At 43.0% G+C, this 26,102-nt stretch overlaps 1 protein-coding gene across 1 annotated transcript in view; it reads left to right on the top strand.

Annotated features, from left to right (window-relative positions):
- The first annotated feature begins 3,631 nt into the window (after positions 1-3,631).
- NRG1 (neuregulin 1) overlaps positions 3,632-26,102 on the top strand; it is a 298,496-nt gene continuing 276,025 nt past the window's right edge. The window contains exon 1 of the mRNA XM_026078240.1: positions 3,632-3,700. The gene's annotated coding sequence lies outside the window, so the exon portion shown is untranslated. The remainder of the gene's footprint in view (positions 3,701-26,102) is intronic.

The raw sequence follows: 26,102 nt of genomic DNA, 5'->3' as shown, positions 1-26,102 counted from the left end.
AGTTTCAGGATGACTCAGGATTGAATTGTCAAAGTCAGTGTGAACAGAATGAAACCATCTCTAAGTGCTGTTGAAATTCTTGCCATAATGTCTCCTGGATGTAGAAACAGCAGTGCAGGAGGCATTGTACTAAATTTGGTGTTTATAATAGTCGTGCTCAGATCTGAACAATCCTGCCTTTCAAATGCAAGTGATCTCTGAAGTGCATTTCTATTCAGTACATTACAATAGGAGACCCAAAATAAAACAGTCTTGAGTTTTTATTCTCCCCTCACAGCCTTTGAGAGAGACAAGGAAGGTAATAGCCATCTGCAACATTTTGCTCCTTAGTTCACTGCAAATTAAGGGTGTAGGTGAAGTTTTGTTTTGTTTTTTAAATAGGGTATAACTTATAATTATGATCTTCCATTGGTCAAGAATGGATTGAAACTGATCCTCAGAGAAAAGTGTGTTCCCATATTTACATGTCAATGATTATTCACTCATATTTGGGGGATATAAGTACCGAAATTCAGGGTTACCAAATTCCTGTGTCACAAATCGTAAAATGATGAGAGCTGGAAGGGACCTCTGAAGTTCCCTGTGCAACCCCCTTCTCAATATAACTCCAGCTAGATCAGGTAGCTCCACACCTTAATCAGATGTGTTTTAAATATCTTCAAGAACGGAGATCCCACAGCTTCTCTGAGACATTGTTCTAATGGTTCAGCATATCGGGGAAGAAAAACATTCCTAAGATCTCATGGGGGTTTCATAGGTTGCAGCTTGTGCCTTTTGCCTCTCACGCTTTCACTGTGCCCCTCTGAGTATAGTCCAGTGCCATCTTCACTATCTCCTCCCATTAAATTGTTGAAGACATCAGTAAGAGCCCTTGCAATCTTCTCTTCTGAAGCCTGGCTTGAAAATCACACAAAATCATGAAAATCTCAGAAAAAACTATGAGTTTAAGGGCCTTGATATTTTGGTTTTTGATTGGGAAGGGGTCAAGTGTTCAGGCTTTCCTCCACAACCGTGAAGGCTACTGTTCTGCTTTGTTTTAACTTTACGTTGTTTTAGTGAAGCTATGTTTCTCTCATTTTCACTTTTTAGAGAGAGCAGTAAATAAAACAAGTTTACAAGAAAGGAAACAAAATCACAAGAACTGGCAAAACAACAAATACAATTTGGATTGAAAGCATTTTTGTAGGCATCTAAAAATACTTCAAGGCACATTATTGATTCAGTGCTAGTGGAACAGAGAGGATGGAGCTTCCCCCTAAGAAAAAGAACAATCCACAAACCCAAACAAACAGTGTTGACTGGTGACTCAGAAATAAGCATCCTCCAGCAACACTGAAAAGATATGATGTGTGCTTATACACTTTGTATTTCTTACTGCTTTGAAGGTGCCGTCCTTCAGGACACTCACAAAAAGCTAGAGTGGCAAAATAAGTTAACCCAGCATTTGGGCAGAGAGGTTCCTACAAGCCTTACATTTGAGAAGCGTTTAGTTTTGACAGTTACAGCTTGAGGGTGGTTTTGTTTGGTGTTTCCCTCAACAACCCAGTTTCTGAAATCGTTAGAGAAGAACTTCATCTTGCATATAAAGAAATGTTTCAAGAAATAAAGAAATAACAAAAGCAGTAGTGGTTTATTGGAAAATATCAGACAGTTAAAATGCATTAGTAAGGAGGCAAAGGCAAAACAGGCAAAGAAAAGGGGGGAAAAAAAGCTTTGTGATATATGAGCACTAAAAAGAAATGCAACTACAGAAAGCAAAGCTATTGTGCAAACAGAAGTGAAGAACAGCACAAATGGTGTCTGGAAATTAAAGGGCTTGGAACAGAGGGAGGTCAAATTCTAGGAAAATCTTTATAAACAGTAAAAAACACTTCAGAAGTGGCTTCTCTGGTAAATAGAAAGACGGTGAAAGCCTAGGTAGATGAGGTGATACTTGTCCTTTTTACTAGATATGAAAGAACAGCTTTGTCAAAGAAAGGAAAATAGCACTGAATAAAAAGTAGTTTAGAAAATAATGCAATCAAAAACAAACAAACAAAAAAACCCAGCCAAATGCCCTATCTATCTCACTTGCCTCTCTGGAGAACTTGTGTGCTCCTGTTACATGTGAAATGAAATGGAATAAGAGCTCATGCCCTTTTTTACTGATTCTCTTAAGCAACTCTGAAGAGCCTGAAAGGGTTTGGTTTATTGCTGTCTTTTAATGAAAAGATGTTGTAAACAGGGATAGGGACAAGCAAGCATACAAAAACCACTAAGAGGTTGGAGTCTTCAGTCATACTGGCTCATAAGTGGCATCTTAAAACTTTGTACGCTGTCAAGGCATGGAGCGATGCTCCTATATCCTACTTGAGCTGATTCTGCTGCAAGGTAGAGACTATAAATGTGACTTTGCTCATCAATCTCTGTGTTTATAAGATACAAATTAATTTAATGGCATTGTTCTGCATTCGCATAAATGGGTAAAAGCATCCGTCAGCAACAACTTAGCATTAACTGCTCTTTGATTAGTATAATAAGCATTTTTATATGGTGTAATGCTGAAGTGTGTTTCCAGTGCTTTCTCAAGTGAAGAATTAATTCTGCATCTCTTCTTTGAAATATCTTTTAATTAATGTGAATGCTGCTTTGTCATCCATCTTCATTATTAAGTAGTACGTGTTGCCCAGTCAAATTATGTGAGAATAAGTCAGGAAGGGAGATCATTTAAAGAGAAATGAGAGCTTAATAAAGATATTCCTCATTGAGAAAAAGACAGCTAAGCCCACTTAATATTGGCTTAGTATTTAGGGAGAGACTGAGGACTCAAGGACAAATGTCAAGCTCCTCTCTTTCTCACTGAGAAAATCTCCTGCTGTCTACGTGGCCATGTGTCTATGGCACTTCATTGTTTGATCTGTGGCAGCAGCACAGTTGTTCTTTTTCCCCTTAAAAGCCCAAAGAACCTTCCAGGTTCCTTGGTTTCTTCGCAGTGTAAAGTAATGTTCACAGCACAGCTTTTGCTGACCTGAGACAAATATACCCTTAATACCAAAGAAGATTTGGATTACACTTCCCTGAGGTTAGTTATTCATACTGAGAAATGTTGCCAGGCTACTTTTTCTGTTGCATCCTATGTCTGTTAATGAATAGGACAGCAAGTGTGACTTGCTCATGTTTAACATTCAGGTCCTATCATATGCCTCTGTCCTTAAAGAAAAGCTGAAATATTAACCCAGACATGCTGACAGCCTGAACTGCAAGGGTCTTATATACTGCCCTCCACTTGCCTGTGCCTGTACTGCCAGTTCTGCAGCTTGGGTGCCCTCCACCCTTTTTAATGATCCTGGTACAAAGCATTTCTAGGGGAAAGAAGCATTTTTCAGACAAAGTAAATGAGTGTCTTTTGCTGGACTTAAGGCCACTAGCTCCTCCAGATTTTTGCTGAGGAACATGTGGAGCATGTGCATGTGAGCGGGTGTGTCTGTGGTGGGGGCAAAAGGGATTTACAAAATGATGTGGTATTAAAACAGCACCAGACGGTGTCTTCAGTTTCTGTTCAGTGAGATGATCTAAAAATCCCCTTTTCTCCTCTTTCTTTCCCCCTTCCCTTCCTCCTTTCTCTTTTCCCATTTACTGCCAGGAAGGGCCACCTCTGAAGGGTCAATCCAGCACAGCCTAGCGCCAACACAGACGGATGTCAACAGCAGTTACAACTACAGTAAGTGAATTTACAATCAAGGGACTCCTTGAAAAGATGTTGTTTTGTGTACATGGAATGTGCAAGAACTCTGCTGAGGACTTTGGAGGAGGGAGGGGATATGTCTGTCACCCCTAGCTCCCTCTTGTTGGACCAGCCTGCAAATTTTTGATGGATCATTACAAGCCTTAAATACAGGCAGCTTATACTGAATGATACAGGGAGTGTGATGCATGAGGACCAGTGCCAGGGCATAATATCAGCAAAACAGGCTTCAGGAGTTGACTGCTGCTTGGAGATAAATGGCTACCCAGAGAGCTCAAGACACTTTAGCTGAGCAGAAAGCAGAGGCTGGAAAGCCAAGCACAGACAGGGCTCTCCATTAAACGGTCCCTTGGCCAGCCCTTGGCATGCTGGAAGCCACCAGTCTCAGATGGGTGTAGGAACACAGATCTATTATTAGGACAGGCAGAAGAACTCTGCCTGCAGGTCTGAGGTAATTCAGCTGCTATTGCTTCAATTCTCTGATGCTCCTTGTCCTGGAAAGGAAAAGGAGGATGAGCTTTTGCATGGTATAATACACTCCATATCTCTCATTTTGCATACACACAACATTATCCGACTCTTGTGGTCCCAGCCCTCAAAGGCCTTTTCTCCTATTGCATGTTTATATGGGGTCACCTTATAAGTTGCAGGAGGAAAAAAAGAAATTGATTCCATCCGGCAAATTATAAAGGACACCTGCTTCTCACTGTTCCTTGTCACCTATTTTTGTTCTGGTGTATCCCCTGGGATCAGCAACCTCTGGTCCAGCACCACAGAGGTGGTAGCTGAAGAAGGAGCTCATGGCTTAGAAGAAGAGTGGAAAAGTGGATGAGCTGGAGAGGATGAGAAGGGTTGAGGGCAAACAGAGAGGGCAGCAGAAGGGAATAGAGATGGCTGTGAATAGACCTGGAAAAGGTAGTTCTGGCTCTCTAGAAAAGCAGTCTGAAGGGCTGACAATGACAAGTGAACTAGGTTTTAGGCAAACCATCTGGTTTGAGAGCTGGAAGAACCCCTCCTCCCCACACACACACTCCTTCAAAGTCAATATGACAAATCTGGCAGGGCCTGAGAGAGCAGACCCTGTGTCTGTCACTGGTTCCAGACTGTCCAGCAGGGCTACATAATTTCTAGCATCTTATGTATTTATGGAAAGGTAATATAAAGTAGCTGCAAACTACTGCATAATGATGGGTGCGCCTCTATTTTCTCTAGCTGTGTTGTCCTCAGCATAGTTTTAACATTTTCCATGCATCTGCTAAACACTGTGTCTTTGGTACGTTTATGAGGATATAGTTTGTTATGAATGTATTAGAACATGTTTGTTAAATTCTTGCTCACAGACCATAAATATAACTGTAATAATGTTATCATGAGCTATGCAGAAATCTAACCTTGTTCTGCAATGAACAGTGGAAAATTTACAGCACAAACCAACAGCTCACTACTTTGTGACTCTTTAGCCAAGGACTGGTTGTTTTCTTCTTGCCCTACTTAATTGCCTTTTATAGGCTTGAGTGAGTCATACTGGGTTTTTCCCCTTTAGTTTTTCTTAAGTCCCAAAGTTCGTGCAGTCTGATAGTTGCATCTGTAAACTGTTGCTTGGAAGTGTTGATATCTTGGGCAGTGCATCAAACCAGATGTTTAAGCAGCTGTAGCCCCAACCTTGTGAGCAGTTCCATATGCCAGCAAATGTGGGGACATAGAAGATCAATGGGACAACTCATTTGTGAAATTACCGCATACAGTTGAGGGATCTGGGCCTGCATTTGTGCCAAATGGAGATAGATTTTAAAATCAAACAGTGCCTCCTGAAGATGTGATGCACCTGATGAGCACCTGGGGAGTTTAGACTGGTGCTTGACTTGTCACAGGACGCATCCAACAATCAATGAGGGGGTCTGAACTACAGCACGTGGTTTACATTTTAGCAGGTCCTGGATGAAAAAACAGTAGCAGAAAACACAGCAACTTCAGACATGGGCAGATTCCTAGTTTGGGAGAGGCTGAGCCGGAAAACAATTCTTTTGGGTCTTAGAAACCTCTAATGTGATATACTATCGTATCTTCCCTTTACCTTGCCTAGTCTTCAATTCTGTACTGTCCTGCTTGTCTAGAAGAGCACTCAGTTTGGGGATTTTTTCTTTTCTTCCTCAGGTTGTTACAGCACTTAATCAAATTGAAAGAAGCATTGTGCTTAGATCTAAAAGCCTTCTTTGAATAGTGGTTGATTTGGTTATGTCTGATGTGCTTCTTCACCAGGAAGAAGAACAATTTGAAGCTACTTTTTATGAGCTTAATAATTGTGAAATTCAGGTGATAATATCAAGTGGGTGAACTATCAGGCAAAGTTATTAACAATGTTTGATCAATGCACCTCATGTTTGTTTTTCCTGACCATGAGTATTTAGCCTGTCTCTGTTGATCAGAGACTGCATCTGCACAGCTCAACTTTGAAATGACTGTAGACGTGCAATACTTGTGGACTTTCAAGAACATCTCAGAATGTAGCTATTAGGATATTACTATTATTATTATTATTATTAAGGATGTCCTCTGTTGGGGCTCCATTGTATGACTAAGCATTGTACACACAGGAAGAAATGGTCTATCTAGAGGGACAAAACTGAGGGCAAGACAACGGAGGGTTTTCAAGCAGTGTAGAGTTTCCCTCTGAGAGTGGGACAGCACTGGAACAGAGGATCAGAGAGGGTGTGCAATCCTCATCCTTGGAGATATTCATAACTTCATTGAACAAGGCTCTGAACAACCTGATCTAACTTGGAAGTCAGACTTTGAGCGGGGGGGTGGGCTAGATGACCTCCAGAGGGCCCTTTCAACCTATATTGTTCTATGATTCTATTAGCAGGCAAAGTCCTGTATGTTTAGGTTAAATACCCTGATACCTGGTCTAGCACTTGAGCTGCAGAAAATGTCCTCCGTCTTTGGAAATGAGCTCTTTCCTCCAAAACCGCCCAGTGGTTGCTGTCTTCTAGTAACCTGCAGTGGAGAGGAGAGGAATGTGATGGACAATTTTGCATTAAATTAAAGTCAAGTCTGCTACATTCACAGAGCAGGTAGGATTCAAGGAAATGAGGCCTGGAAGGTGAGCTGATGATCTTAAGCAGGCAAAGAGAGCCTGCTCCCTACAGGACTGCTTCTGATCAAGGCTCTTGTGGACTCTCTCAAGGGCAGGAGGACAAAACTGTCCTTTCCCAGAGATCCTGGGGATCAGAGCTGGAGGCAGCTCATTCTGACAGCATTTTTCCTGTTGTGTAGCTAAATTGAACAGGCCAGGTCCTGGGGCTGTCAATCCAGTGAAGTTTGCACCAGTATTCAGAAAGGAAGCAGACGTTCTCCAGGGGCTTACTGCCAGCGACTCTGATGTGACATCATGATAAAGCCCTGGGCTCTTTTAGGGGGAAGAAAGTATTGTTGCATTACTGGAATAGTTTGTGATATCATGCCTGTTGCTCCCTTATTGTGTGCTTTCAAATCCTGGGATCCCATTTAGTTTTGACGGACATCAGATTTTTTCCTCTGAATTTTTTTTTTTTTTAACCTTTCTTTCTTGTACTGATGGGAATCTAATCTGAGAGCTCATTATAAATTCCTGCTGTGCATACTGAGTTCCTAACTATTACCTGAGGCAGGGACTGTAGGAAGAGGTAATAGCAGATATTTTGATGAAAAAAAAAAAGGTTTTCTGACACAGAAGTCACCATTCACATCTGAAGTAGAAGCAGCACATTTTAAGACATCGCACTGTATTCTGGGATCCTTGGTTGTTGTATTTTGACTCTTATTCAGAAGCCACTGAAGCTGGTCGGTTGGCTGCTGTTGATTTTAGTGGGCTTTGGGATAAGTATCATCTCAGCAAGATTAAAGATTGTACTAGAATTTATAGTGTTTTGTATTTTTTCTTGCTATCGATGACATCACTAGCTTTTTTAAAATGGCCATTCATTAGGAAAACAAACCAGCTGGCATCCCGAGACATGCCAAATTGTGTGCAGACTACTAATGACCATTAGTTCTGTTGGCTGAGTTCATAGGGAAAATCTAGGAAGTGAATCTATATTACTAACAGTGCTACTGCAAGCTGATTTTTTTATTACAAGAGTTAGACCCTATCCTTTCCACACTGTAACCTATACACTGTGATACCTTGATTTTGGTAGTCATGCTTGTCACAATATAAACGGGAGGGAAAGCCCTCCCCAGCAGCGTCCTGCCACGCTTCCAGGACCAACGAGCACAACTGTGCAGTGCTCTTCCCCGAAACGTTTTGTTCCATTAGAGCTGCCAATTTCAAATTGCTGTTTTTGTCCCAGTTAATTGAAGCCACCACAGAAATGTCACTGTGGCACAAATTTTAGTGTCAAGGTTTGCACAGCAGCAGAAAAACAGCAGCTACTGGGAGAGAAGTCACAAAACAAGGCAGTGCATCATCCAAGGCTCTCGTCATGTGGAGGAAATCTTTGAGGAAAGTTGGATGGCTGAACATCACCCTCTTGCTGTTATAGGCTTCTTACGCAGACAGATGTTTTATGAACCTGAACAGCTTTGGAGTGAATTTATGACAGGGCGAGGGCAAAATATCACTGCCCTCCTCCGGAGGTAACGCATACCAGCGCTTGTTTATGGCCTTTAGGTTCCTTATCTACAACTCTGAAACAGTAGAGCAAAAAGTCTGCATTTCCAGGTGAGGGGGGCAGGCGGAGGTCATGGCAGAGTTTATGCAAACAGCATCCCCATAAGTTTCAGCAGGACTGCCAAAATCCCACTTCTGGTGACATGAAAGAAAAGTCCCTTGATTTGTAGCTACTCCTTTTATATCTGGTTGTACTCCTTCATTACAAGAAATTATGGAGGTATTCTGGCTGAGCCTAGAGCTCTCAGCAAGCCTTGGAAAGGCCCGTTTAGCACAAAGAGGGCAATTTTACTTTTGCATCTCCCTGATCATGCCGCCTGTAGAACAAGTAACCTAAGAGAGCCAAGAAGGCAGCCACATGTCAGCAGCCAGTGGAAAAGGGGCAGGTAAAGGGTCACAGCAGTGTCCATGCTGCTGTTGGCTGGGAAGGGCGCCAACAGGAAGTCTGCGTCTGTTGTTCAAGGTGGGGGAGCATTCAGGGAGTTCAGAAAGAGCAGAACTTGATCTTTACATACTTTAAGGGGTTAAAGCTGTGAGATGTTCAGAGTTTTCCTTTTTTTTTTTTTTTTTCCTATGACTGCCTCAAGGTAAAAGATTTATAAAGTAAGGAGAACATTTCCAACAATTGCCTCTTTTTTTTTTTTTTTTTAATTTATATGATACCTTGTGTAGCTCACAGATGTTCTGGAACATGTTTACATGGGGACTTTTAGGCAACGTCATCTGAATTAATGTTTGAAGCACATTTATTACACAGACTTAGATCCTAGTGTGGACATTCTCACTCAGAATGGAGCTAAACCAAAACAAGGCTCTTTGAATTCTAGGGCAGGGCACCAAAGGCAGTGGAAAGACAAGGGAGAATTTTCCTTTATCTGAATTTGGTGAAAAGCTCAGCATAGACAAAATGCTACAGGACAGGTCCCTCACTGATGTAAACTGCTGAGGCTCCACTGAGGCCAACCGAGCGATAGCAGATTGCACAAGAAGAGGACACTCAGCAAAAGAGAAGGACCTGTCGTCAGCCAGGAGCTGCAGGTACTGGGCATTTTCTTTATGTAGGCAGGGGGTTGTTCCCACGTATTCTGTTCATGCTGCTCTGCTGTAAGGTCTTTACTTCCAGTTAGTGTGAACATTCACATCATTTAGTGCGTATTCTCAGCCTCTGAGTCAAGTGGAGAAAGGCGTCTCTTTGCCTGTCTTTATGAGGAAAATCCTTTTCTACGATCAAAAAAAAAAAAAGTGCTAAATTACTGCAATCTTGCAAATGAGACTCAGAACCAGACAGACGGGTTTTGCATGAAGCTTTCCCCCATCACAAGACTGAGCCCCAAGTACATGTCCTCAGCCAGCATAAATTGTTGGTTTCCAGGGGTTTAATTCTGATGTTCAGTAGGGGATAATCTGGACCTTCACAGATAGTTAGTAATGCAAAATATTAGTGTTTTGAAATGCACTGGGATGTAGTAAAAGGGCATAAAATGCAAAGGTTTAAAGAAGCAACAGCTGTTTAGATCAAGTTAAAGCATTCTTTAGCTTTTCCTGCTGTGTGTGGAAATCAATTTATTTTATTTATAAATCAGTACTCTTGCACCTGACTGTTTCTTTTGCACACAGGACAAATAAGAGATTGTAGAAAATGTAAAAAATGAGTGATGTAGACATGGAGGAATAGGAATTGCTGTTCTGCCTCAAAACATAAGAATTCAGAGGAATCAATGGAAATTAAAGATGACAGTATCACAACCTCTTATTAGACTCTGGCATCCAGTGCCACAGAAGATTTCAAAGCTGAGAGTTCAGTCAAATTCAAAGTAAGATTAGCAGCTTATATGACTTACAAGATAACTAGACAGGTAATAGTTAATTATGATGACACTTCTGGAAGGGATATTAAAAATTATGCTTTGGGGATTACGCCAGTGTTTATCGTGGATCAAGATGAGATAATCTAGGAGGCAGACAACCTGCAATAGGTAGAAAATTACCTGAGAAACACCTGGGATTGACCACTATGAGATAGGATAAGAAAGACCTTGGGTGAGATCCAGACTGGCACTTGTTTTTTCTTTTTTCATTTTTCTTTTCTAACTGCTCCATCCATATTTTGGCTGAGTTAAGTGTTTCAGGTGTAAAGCTGCTGATGAGTAATCTATTCTGATCATACTGATTCACAGTGAGTCATGAAACATGACTTTTTAATGCATCTTGCAGAAGAATTGTGTGGAGTTCAGTGTGTTCAGAGCTTGGATATTGTCATAAATAACAACGCTGAGAAAACAACAGGGGAGCAGGTTTGACCCTCAGCCTAGCACAAAGTCAGTGATTGAGATGTACAGCCTGGAACTGTTTAGTATTGTTATAACAGCGCTGTCTAATATTGTTAGCAATAGAAAAGCGAGCTGTGGGAACTGACAGGTATGTGTGCTTTAAGGATCACAAATAAAGCATCCACGTCCTCATCCATGGGGCCACATTACGCAGCAGACTTGCTGCTTGCCAAAGGGACCAGTGACACAGGGGTCAGGAGAAATTCCTATTCTCTCTTATTCCGTGCGCTCAGAGGGGAGAAAACGCCAAGGGGTTTATATGAGAAGGAGCAAGAACCGAGAGTTGTCGTGTGGGTCGTTTTACAAATACCTCTCATATTGCAACCCCGACAGCCTTAAATGGTCATTCTTACTCCAAAGTAAGCAAGCTGAGATGAAGTACCTTACTGGTAAAACCACAGCAGGTTAAACAGTTGTACATTCTTTACATAATTAAATTGTGAGACTTTCTGTCATGTCCTCCAACTAATGTGCACAGCCTGTGACATCTCAACAGAACCTGTAAGCAACTGGTGAAATCTGTGCAGCAATGGCTGTTGCAGGAGTTCTGGAATAGGAACTTAAAACTGTCCCCAGGTTAGCCAACCAAAGTGTTTGAAACCACCTCTATGGTTCAGAATGGCCGAGCCACATGTGGGGATTTTTTTTGTTCTTGCTATTTTTTAAGTGCAGTGCTGTCACCACATCACTGTCATGAGTTATAAAATTAGCTTCTAGCCTTTCGTTTGTAGGTGGCAAACATAATTTCTCTACAGTAGAGTTAAATAATGATTATAACTATTTCCCTTCAGATCATGCCACAACTCTTACCAGTCTTGTAGTAGAAGAAGTCAAAAAGGAAGTGTTTTGCTTTCATTGTAGTGTTTTCACATGAAGTTTACACTTGCACAGGGAAGAAGAAAAGAACTTGAAATGTTGAAAGAAAACAGAGTTTATGAGCCCTCTTTCTGTTCTAGCTGCTGCAGTCTCTTTCTATTCATGCACTAGGCAGGTAGGGTCCACTTAAACCTGACTTGAATGTGTTGGTTTCCAGAGGATCAGACAAGGGACAGAGGAGTAAGGATGTTCTGGAAAAGCCACCGAAATGGTGTGGCTGAGATGACCGGCTAACTGCTTTCAAGCCAACATCTGATTTCCTGCTCAGATATAGTAATTTCTCCAGGGAAACTGACTCGGCTCCCTGGAAAGGTGCAACTCAGCTTTAGTTATCACACCTGAATCTTAACTGGAGAGGGCACGAAAACAACTTAATTCTCAGATATGCGCTGGGGGCAGCCAGAATTTGTCTGAACAGCACATAGTCTGTGTCCGGTAGGCAATGCATGCTCAACAGGACTGAAAACAAGCTATTGGATTTAAAAGCTTCATAAGTAGAATGTCATGTTTGGAGAAATAAGACAGGAGAGGTTGTACATAGATTGTACCTCAGGGAGGGAAAATTCCTTTTCCTCCCCTTTTTCTCTTCCATGGTTCCCTTTATTCATGCACAGCTGGGTGTTGTGGGCTGCTGGCTGCCTACAAGAGTGGCTCCTTGCTTGTGTAAAATCTTGTTGTGCTGCTGCAACAGTTAGTGTGAGCTGACCCGAGATTTTTATTATTGGTGTTGACAGGATTTTGAAGGAGGAAACTGCTGCAAGAAGAAACAGATTGGCTGGTCAGTCTACAGTGTCTCGTTGAGGATCTCTTCCTTTGCTACCCTTGATATGCTTCACTTATAACAGGGAGAAAGTACTTTCCTGTAAGAGGACAACTTTTTACTTCCTCTTGTTTAGCAATCCCAATCCCAGCCTGCATGTATGCTTTGCTGTCACAGGGTGACTCCCCCCATCCGGCTCATGAAGGCTACAGAAATGTGAAGTGAACTCTCCCCACACACCTGCTGCAGCCTTCTCCCAGCACCATCCCCAAACATGACAGTGGTCCTCGCTCTGCTCTTGCTCTCCCTGATGTAAAGCAGGACTAAGTCCATGTGGTTTACTAGGGCAAAAATGATGCAAGTGAAAAAATGACACCCAGTGGGGCCAACATAAATTCAGAAGGGAGAAACAAGCAAACAAAAAACACCACTTACATTCTCTTGTGAAGCTGATGTAATGCAGAACTTTTATTCCTTTTCATATATCCAGTATACAGAATTTCTGTGAGTTTTAAGTGTGTGATAGTAATGGGGTTTTCTTTCCATTACCAAAGACCTTTTTTGCTGCTGTTTTCCAGGACCAGTGATAACACGGGGTTGTAGGCACAGTCATGAGAAGAAAGAACAAGGATTAGACTGTCCCACCCCCAGATTAGGTCGGCTCATAATCTCCACAGGCCCAGCCCATGTTCCCATCTTCTAGTCCTCTCTGGGATGACCTTGCTTCATGGCCAGCCCTGATCATGCCTTGATGTTTGTGAGGATGACCCATTGCTCCCATCTGCTCCTGTTAAAGGCCTTCGCTGCAAGTCACATCTGCAAGTCTCCAGGAGAACTTGCAAAGAGAGGAGAGAGGCAGTGGAATGGCTCTTCAGAGAACGGTTTCAGTGCCACCTGCTGAAGTGGACTGGGCCCCTCACAAGCACTACTTACAGCATGTGAACAGGCCAGACGGTCGCAGGGTTTGAAAGCTTTTCTCCAGCATCTGCTGTTCTCCCATTACACCTGCCCAATGCCTTGAAATGGTAACCTAAAGCCATACAGGATGGATGAGGCTGGTGTTTACCCCAACCGCCAGCTCCCAGACACACTCTCCTGACCCCTCTCTTATAGCAGTTCTCCCATTCCTGCAATTGCAGGAACTGACTTAAAAATGGTTCATTCTTTCTTTTGCTGGGGTAGTTTTCAGCTGGATCAGCAGATTTGTGGTAGAAGAAAAGGACCCTATTAACTCCTCTGCTCAGGGGAAGACTGAAGCTTCAGTTCCCTATTTAGACATGGGAAAATCCAAACCAGAGAGGTGTTATCAAAGTGCTGAGTGAAGATAAAGTCTTCTATTAGTCATCAGTCTAGCTGTGAGATGCAGCACCATATGAAACTATTGCTCATCCTGCTGCCCACAAAGCAGGGGAAACTACAAGAGCACTGTAGTTCACCACGGACACTTGGGGAACACCTCAAGGTGGGAGACAACCTCCTGAACATGAGGGCTGCTGACCCCAGAGTCCAGGAGGATGGCACAGACCTGCCTTCTTGAGAGGGTCCCTTTTCTTTTCTTCCCATTGCTTGTGCCTCGTGATGAACAATCGTTTCTACTGGTGGCTTCTGCAAGATGGCTCTTCTAAGGACTTCAGGTGGATTCCCCTTACCATGGGTACCTGAAGTGACTGTTTCTACCCTCCCATCAGTCTCTTCCACACGCCATACCTGCCCCTGCCAAACATTAGCAAGATAGAGCAACCTCCTTCTGGGTATGATGAGTTCCTTTTGCGGGGGGTGTTTAGATCAAGACTGGATTTTAAGCAGTGAGGAAACTTTTGTTTCCAGCATAGATTTCAGCTGCACAAAACAGCCCCCTCTTCTTCGGGGGTCCAGGATAGGTTTAACTGTGGTATTGGGCCCAGGCTTTGCTGACAAGGAAACCTTACTGCATACTGAGAGAAGGCTGATAGTAGGAGAACTACTGTCTTAGGCTATGGCTACAGGAACAAGTTATCACTGATAATCCAGGGTATAATTTTACAGCATTCAGCCACTCAATTTAAATTAAGTGCACTGTACTCTCTAACCCTGTCACCAGTATGAGGTAGCTCCTTCTCTGTGGAAATGCTTCTTGTTTTGAGTAAGCAGAGAAGTCACGTTTGCCAGGTTTCTATCATGTCTTAAGCCTATTGGTATGAGGTAAGGAGTCAAGCCCCAACACTTTTTCCATCGTCTTTCCAATCAATGCATAATGGTTTCTATTTTGCTTGCAAAGAAATACCTCACTTCTCTGCTTGCTAATCCCGTTCATGTTGGGTTTCATTTCCCTCTCTGACACAGAAGGTTACCAGCATGTTCATGCCCAGCAGGCATTAGTTTGCATCTGTTCTTAAATTCAGAGCACATAGCTGTGCCCTCAATTTCCATTCTTTGGAAACCTGTATGTAATGTGATTAAAATAGACTGCAAACAGACGCTTGATGATATAAAGGTCCTGTTTGCTTGTACTAATTGCAATTTGTGCTGTGAGTGTTTTGTCAGTGTCTAGTGAGTAATCTTTGCAGGGCTCAATGAATCTGTCTGACTTGGGGCTTTGGCACAGCCATGATAGCCCTGTGGTTCTGAGCAGTGAAGGTTTTGGGTTCAAAGCTCACTCCTTAGCAGCCCAGAACTGCCCGGCCAGAGGGACCTACACCAATATACTCACTCTCTCTGTCCCTCCTGCTTCAGATTTGACAAATAAGAATATCTCTCTTCTGGAGTTTGTGAGAAGGACAGAAAGAGTTAGCTGTGTCAGCCCTGCACTGCTGCACCTATGGCTCCCAGAGCCCTCAGCAGCTGCCCAGGCAAATGTGGACTATTTCATACATGGAAACCCTTACTTAACACAGACTTTACAAAGGAACCTTGAGTTTTCTTTCTTCTGTGAGCTTCAGTGAGCAAGGGTCAGCAAAGCCAGGTGGGGGCAAAACATCTGGATTCTTTACAAACTAGTCAGTTAAAATAAAATCCTGCCTGGCAAGAGCAGGGCACAGGGTATGAAAGGTTGAGCCTGGAAGTGTGTTTCTGAAGCAGCTTTTTGATGGCGTTGTTGCTTCTATCAGATGCTCACATGCCTCCAGCATGACTTTGCTGCCCCTGACTGCAGAGAAGGAGGGCATATTGCCTCTCTCCCGGCAACCCCAAGGCCCGATTTATGCCAGTCAGCATTGACAAGTTCTGAGGCCATATCAAAGAGCCCCATTGCCTCCTAACTTTTATGCCACTGTGTATCAGGAGTGACGCCCTCCATAGCAATCTGAAACTTATGCAGAGAGAATCTGAATCTCAACTAAAACAGAGCTTTCCATTTATCTAGACAGCGTACTCCAGAGTTTCAAGATGTATGAGCAGGTGTGCAGCGCTCCTTGCTTTTAATTAGCAGATTATGGTACAGACATTCAGTCCTTTGATGTGGAAATGAGCAGTTGAAGGTCTGGATTTGTCTGTGTGTGTGGTTCGTCGCGAATGCTAAAAATAGCCCGCCAAACCTCTGCTTTTCAGCATGAGAGCCCTCCAGCACAGCTCAGCATGGTGCAGTCAGCCCTCTTCACCCACCAGACCTCGAGGCTGCCAGGCCCACCATGCGCAGGTGCAGCGGTGGCAGCAGGAGCCTGGGGAGGGAAATGGGAAAGCACGTGGCGGCAGAAGACCCTGACTGTGGTGGGACCATCTCCAGCTGAGAGCTGGGCACCGTTGGAGGGCTCTGGAGAAGGGATATGTGATGCTGCTTGGGAACAGGGTCTGAAAATACCCTGCCTGCTCCCAAAAGGGATCCAGCCTGTGCCATCCCAGATGCTCTGCCACCACCTCATTTTTAGGAAAGGCAGCCAGCACTGCAGCAAGGCGCCATACATGACACAGTCCCCAGTTTGTGCTTTGCATTTATTTGAGGCTGCAGCAGGCCAGCAGAGGAAAACAATTTTTTTTTTTTCTCCTTGTTTTGTCAAATCTTTGAGTCCTGTATTGAAAGTAACAGTTGGTTGCAGGCAAAGTAAAAGTTGGCCAGGCATGTGTTTATAACACATCTATTTTTTTTTCAGTACAATAATTCTGTACAGAGTTGGATTTGCAGCCCACATTTATTATCACACTTAGATTTTGTTTTCTTAAAGCCAATGTTTCTGCGAAAGTGAACAGAAATGGCAACATGATGGAGGAAGGAAGGGAAAAAAGCTAAGCAGTGTGGTAAAGGCAACAGTACCTGGGGCTTTATTTCAGGCACTCACGTGCTACTGAAAATGAAAGGGTGGGAGCCGCAAGAGGCAAGCATACATGGTACCATCATCTTAGCTCCTAGGTATCCTGAGCTTCGTCTGTTGCATTCTTTGGGGTAGAAACGAGGCATTTCAAGGTGCTGGGGGTTGTGTTCAGACTCTGTTTTCCTTATATCAGTGGCAGCCTGCTCTGGCTGAAAACCGTGCTGATACAGTCCAGCTCAGTCTTTCCAGCTCGGCTGGTGCTGGGGATCCTCTGTCAGGGACCACAGCCCTACTGAAGGTCTTCTCCTTCCAGAGAGGTGCTTCTACATCCACCACAGCCAGGCAGTGACCAGCTATCTCTGGGGGAAGGGGACCTCTCAGATCCAGCAGAACCGGTACTGGTTCCTGCCACACTGCCGCTCTGCCTGCCTCTTAGCAAGTAACTTAGGCTACTCCTAAATCATGCCAGAGGTGGTCTTCCCTATCCATGCTTCCTAGCTTGAAAGTAAAAAAGAAAACAGTCTCCCCTACACACGTTGTACAAGACAAAACTGTGAAATTTTAAAGTGATTTTTGACTTTGCAAAAGAGCCATTTAAAAAAAAAAGATTTAAACAAGTCCCTAGGTTGTAATAAATTAGTATTATTTATTCAGCTGAATAACTTAGCTGAAGTTGCTAAATGGCAGCCACTAACACAGTATTGTTATCTAGGAATGTGTTACACTGCATACAGAGCTATAACCTTAAACATATCTGTGAAAGCTCCATTTTAAAAGTGCAAATTAACAGGGAACAAAATTACAGTTTCTGAAGTGGTTTGCAAAAATTGACAGATGTGCCACAAATAATTGTATAGGAGATGAAAACCTTATTTATTTATTTATTTATTTATTTAAGATTAGTATTTTTCGGCATCTTCACTGACCCTATAAATTACCCCATTCCTTTTTGTAGGTAGGGAGTTGAGGCAGGGGAAGGAGTCTTATGGTTAAAAAGGACGGGGAGACTCTCAGTGTAAAGTAGCTGCTTTTACACCGGTAAATCCTGTCCTGAAGCTGTATTTTCCATGGTCTTTTTCAAGAATATTTGCACAACCCTGTACAGACAAAGTGGTTTACAAGCATGAAAACTGCATGAAATTCTTTCATATCATCCTTCAACATCTGTTCTAACCCCTGAATGAGTAAATCTTAAAAACACGCACTTAGAAGCTTAACTGAAATTAGCCTGAAATGACTGATGCCAGGAAATTAACACTGCTTCAAACAGAGTATCGGGGAGAGACATTCCTTGATTAACCAAGTTTATTAATAAGCTTCAGCGATGGGAGCCAGAATACACTAAAGATTGGCCTATCAGCCAATTAGATTGAGAATAATCAAGATTTAACAGGCTTAATGAGGCTGAAAAATATAAGCACTCTCTGTAGCACGCAAAGAGAGGAATACAGGACTAAATTATGATTCCCGGTGCTGGCAGAGGAGAGCAGCTGTGAGGTGACTGACGAAGGCACCGCTCCCGCAGAAGGTGCGTTACTGCCCTGCCGACTGCGCTGCGTTGTACACGGGCTGCATCTTTCTGGGCTGCTGGCGGAAGAGCCCAGGCATTCCCCTATTTTCCCCAGCCAGGCTCATTGTGGGGGGAGTTTGTGAACAACTAGACAGCAATACGAGCTCGTGAGAGGAGCCGCGCTGGCGCCAGGCTGTGTCCCGCTCCCAGGTTCTCAGACGCCTTCCTCCACTCTGACGATCGTTGCATGGAAGGCCCGCTTCCTTTCAGAGGGAGAATTAGCACAAAAAAACCCTCCCCTTTGGTTTATGGGATTTTTTTTTCTCTCTCTCTCTTATTTCTTATTTCCTGCTCTTCAGGTATGCAGCCTCTGAGGAGAATTTTGTTGGGGACTTTTCAGGCTGCTCCAAGTGATCAGGGCATGGTGGTGGCCACAGGTTGCCATCCCTTGATTAGTCTGTTTTTCTCTGCCTTTTCACTTTTCACAGGAGTTTTCTGATTTTCCTTTTGCTGTGCAAGCCTTTTAGTTTTGCCCAAGCCAACACGCTGCAACGACCAGCGGGAGGAAGCAGCTAAGCCACGTTGGTAGTGACAGCGAGCAAAAGCCTGTGCATTGCTGCCAACAGGCATCCCATGTAGTCTCCTAGGCCACTGGCTGGACATTAGCACAGTTCCTCTGCACGATGCAGGAATCTCACACAGGGCCAAGAACTCGGGACGCACGCACCAGCAGGCTTCACCGTCAGCGTGTTGGGGTCGATGACTTACCACTTTGAGGCAAATTTCCAATTGCAGATTGCTGAATGAGTAGATTGCCCTTTGCTTCCCTGGGGAGAAGATCATGCCCAGAAATGCCTTATATTAGTAGCTTTATGTGCTTATAACTAAGCCTGGAATGGAAGCCTCTATTTATGGAGCAATAAACTCTTGGACCAGCAGGGAGGGCTGTAAAACACAGGCATCACGGAGGGAAAGGAAAGGAGATTTTTCACTGCGAACCCACTATGTTATGTTTATACTACCACTGGCCCAGGGGAAAGGCAACTTTTGGTGAGGGTCCCATTAGCGGTTGTTCCGGAAAACCAACACATCAGCACATTTACAGGGTCCTTTTCTGACGGGAGCGAGATGCTGCTGCCGCAGGACTAGCTAGTGCTGCAACCCCTGGTGGAGAGGCTGCTTTCACCCTGTTGACCCTCTGCAACTCGCTGCCTTTCCACCGCTTTATCCAACATTAGGCTGGTCTCTGCCAGCCTCACCCAGGTGTCAGTGCAGCTCTATCTTTGGTTTTCCACCTCCCTAAATGAAGCAGAAAATTGAAATCAAATACTATACTGGCTACACATTCATCAGCGCCTATTTAGAAATACCTCCTGAGCGATCTTTTGGTGCCATACAGGCTTGCATTCAGACTTGCAATTTAGGAGAGGACAGTTCAGCCCGCAGGAAAATAGCTGAAGTGTGTAAACAACTGAAAATAAACTACTGCTGTGCTGTCCAGGATGCCTATCTCTTGCAGGGCATAACTACATCAAATTAGGTGTTGGAAAGTGTGGCTTGGGTAGGACGCATGGATGATATGCATTCTCTGAAAGTCGGGGGAGACAATTTCAAAACACTACAGGGTGCTTTATTGTGCACATTAACTGTATTGGAAACTGGCTGACTGTGCTTTTGGAAGGCTCAGCTTTAATTGCTTAAGCCCTCAGTTCTGCAAGTTTCTGTGCATATCACGGCCTTCCTGGCTGAGTGGAGGGCTCCACCCACACAGAGCCAGGTTACAGAAACGTGACCTCATATATTTAGCTCTTTAAAGACAGGCTTGAGAGCCTAATTTTAGGTATCCATGTTTGAACATTTTGTTTAGATTTTGGCAGGAACAAAGGAAGTAGTTTGCTAAACTTTGGAAAATGTGAGCATTCCCCTTCCCCTTCTCCTTCCACTTCCCCTTCCCTTCCCTTTCCCCTTTCCTTTCCCCTTTTCTTCCCCTTCCCCTTTCCTCCACACCAACCACATCTTTTATGTCAGTATGAAGAAAATAACTGGAGCTTCCAAATGAAGAAAGGACATGACTAAGTACATGCTATATGAAATAGAGGCTCTGTGAAATACATGAAATAACGCGTAAGATGTTGACTGTCTGTCACAAATAGTTTGAGTTTGAATTCCATTAAAGGCATTTCCCCCAGTGTCGTTTCCACTTGAATTCATTCACAATTAGTTGTTTCCATAACTTGCTGTTCCAGCCAGGCGTCTGCCTTCCTCAACCTGCTCGTGTTGGTTGCCTGCTGGTTAAAGGGCAGTTCAAGGATTTTGGGGGACATTTTGCTGTAGCACATCTGCACTCTGGTAACAGATCCCATGTCCTTTTGACTCATTAAATACAGCTTAGCTTGAGCCATTGTTCTGTGGCTCTATCATGTTATCAATTTTCATTATTAGCTTGCGGTTTGAAACAGAAAATGAATTATTAGCACTGTAAACATGCTCTATCCTCACGGACTATTGTTAGTCCAAAAAGCTGCTGGAAGATGGGGTGTAAGTGCCACAACAAAAGCTTTTACTAGATATGTCGCTGATTACCACTTAACACATCTTCTGTGATACAAAGACTGACCTCCATGTGAAATAATCTGTTTTTCTGTGTTTTTCTCCTCTCAGTCACCCATGTCTCTGACTGCAACTGTTAAGAACAAATTCAAGCAATTTACTTTGTTATCCATGCAGAGAACAAGGTAAATTAAAAAGAAAGGGACTAGTAAAAGGCTTTTTCTTCTTTCAGAGGACCATTTTCTCTGGCCTAGAGAGTGAACAAATAAGTGCAATCTGATTGCACTTATTTGTCATAATATATTATGACATGGTCATGAACAAAGCCTGAAGAATTATCTGATTTTTTTTGCTAATTTAACGGATGCTATCAGTATTGATGACTATTCTCAGGTGCTGTGAACCAATTTATGGCCACAGAAAAGTTGCTGGAACTTTTAACGGAGACATCAACAATCCCATAATTACTCAACAGGAAAAAGAAAACAACAAAAATATTGAAAGACATGAATTTTGATGGAAAAATAATACTAAGGCCCTTCTCATATGGCTGTTCTTCAGGCCATCCTCCTGTTGATTTTAGTGGAGACTTCTCCCAGGGAACTCAGCAGAGAGAGAAGACAAAAAGGCACTTCCTCATCCTGAAAAAGGGTAGTGCTTTGCCGTCCACATCAGTCCCACATCAGACTGGCTAAGTCACTGGACTGTCCTGTATGTGATAGTCCAAGATGGTCATGGGCCATCAAATCTGGCAGACTTATTTTAGAGCTCACTCCCTTAGTCATCCTTTCACACTTCCCTGGCAACACACACATTTTACCATTTTATCTCATTTTACCACTGAGGTCTTTTCCTGGTCCAGGACGCCAGGTGCCAATTGCTGCAGAGCCCTGCCTGCACAGCAGTCGGATAACCTGATGCATGGCTGTGGATTTCATTGTCACATAACTCACTTATAGTGTTTTTCGTACAAGTTTTCTGTACTTATTAGAGAGATTAAACATAACTGTAGTAACAAGCTCAGCCCTTACAAATTGTTAGCTCAGTTTTGGATTCTCACAAGGGGAAATTTTTTGTGTCAAATCAGCTACTATTTATGAACTCCATTGATCCTGATCTATATCATGTTTTCATCAGAGTATTAAGAAGAAGGTGTGTGCATTTTGACACTTCATATCTTTCTATTAACAGGCACAGTTAGAAGTTCAGATTATTGCAAAATTGGCTGTTGAGAGCTGCTCCCAAGGGCATGATCAGGTGATCATTTGCAAGTGTGAATAAGTTGCTGCCACTGTCACAGAAATGTGGTCGCTGATCACTCGGTCCGTGCTAGCCCACTATGGACTGCCAGTGTAGGGCCACTTTGGGTGTGCTGATCCGATTGCTGGTGGTAGTCTGATCATGCTCAGATTCACCTCTCTGCTTGTGTTTGTTCAGCAACTTAGATTTAAGGGAAATATATCCCAAACCTCATCCTGTAGGTTGTGTGGAGTCAGAGGAAACTCCTGCAACAAGCGTGATGGAAAGTTTTAGCAGCTCCCCTCTTGCAAGCACCCACAGGGGCTGTGCTGAGAAGCCAGTAAGGAGCCGTCCCCAGAAAGGGGGATGTCCTCATTGGGGAAAGGCCACCCAGCACGGCTGAGGCAGGTCTGTTACTAAAACAGACCGCCGCAAAAGGACGTCCAAGCTCCACTATAGCTCGTCCCACCCTGCTCAGCCAGCACCTCACAAGCATTGCAGTGATTTTAGGAAATCTGCAGTGCGTTGTTGTAGAAATTTTCACAGGACCAACAGAAATAGTTGGCACACCCATGGTCTCAGGTGGAAGAAACCCTGTGCGTTAATGAGTTGAGTCTAATTAACATGGGTGATTCATGCCTACTCCATTCCCTCTGATACTGAGAGGTGTGGATGGTGGTGCTGGTGGTCCTCTGTGACAGAGAAGACACAAGCTGACCAGAACTTCGACTGTGAAACAGGAGCTACAGGAAACCCAGGACTTCCAAAGTGTTATGTACACCATAAGTGTGTATACCAAATGTATATACCCTAAGTGGTATACACAGCACTTTGTGAAGTTTTCTTTCCTGTGTGGGAACCATCTAAAAATTTAGACTATACATTTAAGTTGTGTGTGTTTATGATATCATATTGCATATCTTTAGCAACCGTGTGCATGTTTACATTTAAGTATTTGTTCTTCACTCTGTAAAATATAAATTCCATAAATATACAATCAGAACCAGCCAAAGGCAACATTCTCCGATACTAGAGAATTTGGGTGGGAATCAGTTTTGTGATGCATAGCTAAATCTCGTCCTATGGCAAGTAGGTGCAAAGGGTTTTCCTGTATGAAAGGGAGCCAGATCTCTAAAAGCAAAAGAAGTGTTTCCCATATCCTGAAAGTCAGCTGCGCAAATGGTCTTACTCATACTCAGTGTTTTGGAGCCCTGATGCATATGAGGTCCTACCCTGCTATAATGATACTAACGTTGTACACACACGCACACACGCACGTCCCCCACATTGACGTTTTATGTGTGTGTGTGTACGTGTGTGAGGGTATGTTTACAAATACATGGAGAGATTCAGTAACTTGCTCAGTCACGCAGAGGTCTGTGGTGAGAGCCAGACTTTGAACCCAGTATTCCCAAGTCTGGGATCTTCTCACAAGCCTGCCTTTACTTTATACTGTACAAAAATCTACCCTCTCTTCTCCGTCTCTCTTTCCTGGCCATGTCATGTATGCAATAGTGTTCTTTTAAACGGACCTTTTAAGATCTACTTCTGGCTTCACTGGTTCTCATAAAAGTATCACTAGTTCAGGCACGCATAACTAATGCATCTTTAGAAAATGCTTCAGCCTGACGTAAAGAAGGATATATTTGTTGACACTGTCCTTTATTGAAAAGAAAAATCATTAACAAGTATTAGCATGATGTCCACTTGGACATATATTTGAAAATATGAGCTTTGCTTCTCCTTAGGACAATTTACCTTCCTGGATCAGGAGGAACGTGAGCAGCTGAACTTAAAGCCCTCACACTCAAAGTACAGAGCTCATGTTCAAGTGAGCCAACTGCAATAGATCTGACTCAAACATCTTGGGAAAGCCAGTATTTTTCACTCACAGAGGGCTCACCTGATTCAGCTTGGACTTGAAATACAGAATTAAAAGAGGTATTTGCCTTTAGGCAGAGATGTGAGCGGGTATTCATTCATCGGCCTCCTGCTGCACAGCTGTGTAAAGCCCGTAGAACTTTAGATCCCATCACAGGTGTAAGCAACTAAGAGTGGCTGTATAACATGGGTGCTGGGGGTGACATTTATAGTGAGTGTTCAGTTGAGGCCATGCTGATCTCAGATGAAAATTAGCATGCATGTAGGAGTTTTGCAGAACCAGGGCTCAAGAGTTGAGGAAATAATTCCTCCCAGCAAGAAGCAAGATCTCTTCTTCCTTGGGCTGGTCACTTTTTAGGGACATGATCATATGAATGGAGCACTCTGTACTGCAAAGCACGGGAAAGAGAGGCTAAAAAAAAGATTTGGTTTGATGGAAAATGGAACAACACAGAAAAAAAAAAGGAGTTACTTCAATTACTAATTATTGTAGGCACTACCTATAAATGCTGTAATTCTTAAAAAATGCCAGCGTTCATGTGCAAATCAAATAGATCAGGTCTGTGCATGCAACAGTGCAGTCAGCAAAAGCTTGAGCCTGTGTCACTAGGGCAGAAGGGTTTGGGGTTTTGCTGAGCCAGCTCCTGGCAATTTTCACAGTTAAGTCATTTATAACTATAATTTAGAATTTATAAAACTTATTGCTCATGTAATTTAATTTAAGAGTTACCCAATGCCAATCAAGGCTGGCTTATGGGAGCACAAGAAATTTTCATAGTCAATAGAAGAAAAAAATCTGTTTTGTACCCAGTCTGAAAAAGTAAAGAATGCTTTGACTATGCATAGTTTACTGATGACAGAGAAAGGGAGCTATGGAGCTTGCACAAGGGGAAGTAGCAGCAGCTGAGCCAGAAGACTATCATGCCTTGTTTTGAGAAATGAAGAATGAAGTTACTAGGATGAAGGGGAAAAAGTATCTCCTTGCAACACACATAAAAGTCTACTGCAATGAAAAATGTAGGCTATCAATTTTAATAATGCCTGTATTAACACTTTTGTGTATGATAGACATCATTTTAATAAAATCTGAGATGAACATGGAAGGCAAGTGAAGGATAAATTACATACTGCTGGAGCTTAGCTGTGCTGGCCATAGTGAGCAGCATCTTTTTATAAAATACTCCTGCAGGTCAGTATCATATTTTGGGTTATTTTACATTAACGATATCTATTAAAATTGCTGAGGAATCTCTGATCATCTGATAACCTTTTTCTTTTTGTTGTGGCATCAGATATTAGATGTAAGGCATTCAAAAATTAGATGTAACTTTTTCAAGAAAGACTTGAGATACATACCTCCAGAACAGAGAGGGAATCATTCATATTCCTGCCAGTTAAAGTATCTGATGGTATTACGTCTCAGATTTGTACGCTTTGCTTTAAGTACGTAACCCCTTTAAATGGATTTTAATATCTCTCAGGGCATCAAGGGATTTTGCAGTTATCAGTTCTGCATTGATAAAGCTCAGCTTACCTGGATGCAGGTTTATTAAAAGCATGTTCTTCTTCAAGAAGAAAAAGATCTATTAAGCTACCACTCTCAGAGGAAGAGCTGAGTGAACTATCCATAGCGTGTCAGAACTTATTCAGGCAAGTGGTTTTTTGCTTTAGTGAACACCGGGGGATGAAAAAAGTGCCAGTTAAGACAGATCTTTTTATGGGGCATATGTCCTTTTCTACAGTAGAGTCCTAGCAGTTAGCGCCAGAAAGAACTGTTATGTTGAGTTAAATGAAGCCCCTGCTTATCACAAGCAAAGTGTTGGATTCATCCAGTGTGTGCTATATCAAGCATATACACTGCAGGTAGGCTGTAGGATACCTCTTACAAAGTCACCCATATTCAGCTGAAAGACGCTGAGTCAAGTGGAATCAAACACAGCTTAAGCTATACTATTCCTTTGATTCATTACTGACTCCAAAGAGTGACATATCTCACACCTTATTTCAAGCTATTTTTTCCCTTGGCCTAGACTCCAGTCCCAGGTCATGAGGCACTTGGACCCAGGCAGGTTGACAGGAACTGCGGGAGGTGTCTTCTCCAACCTCCTGCTCAAAGGTCACCTCTGAGCATGAGTTCGCTTCATAGGCTGAAGAACACAGTCACTCTTTTGACATATGCAATACCCGGATTTTGAATACTCTGTGACACTGCAGCTGTGTATCTCAGAAAGTATAGACTGGCACTGGAAAAGGCAGAAAGATCCTGCTTTCAGCAGGAGAATGTTTTTTAGAAGGTAGTAGCTCCATTTGTAAACCCTCCATCCTGATCCTCAAAGCAGAGGTCACTTCTAAGGCACC

The sequence above is a fragment of the Apteryx rowi genome, unplaced genomic scaffold (genome assembly GCF_003343035.1).
Source record: "Apteryx rowi isolate R43461 unplaced genomic scaffold, aptRow1 scaffold_113, whole genome shotgun sequence".
In the NCBI taxonomy this organism is placed as follows: Eukaryota; Metazoa; Chordata; class Aves; order Apterygiformes; family Apterygidae; genus Apteryx; species Apteryx rowi.
This window is presented reverse-complemented; position numbering and strand designations above follow the sequence as displayed.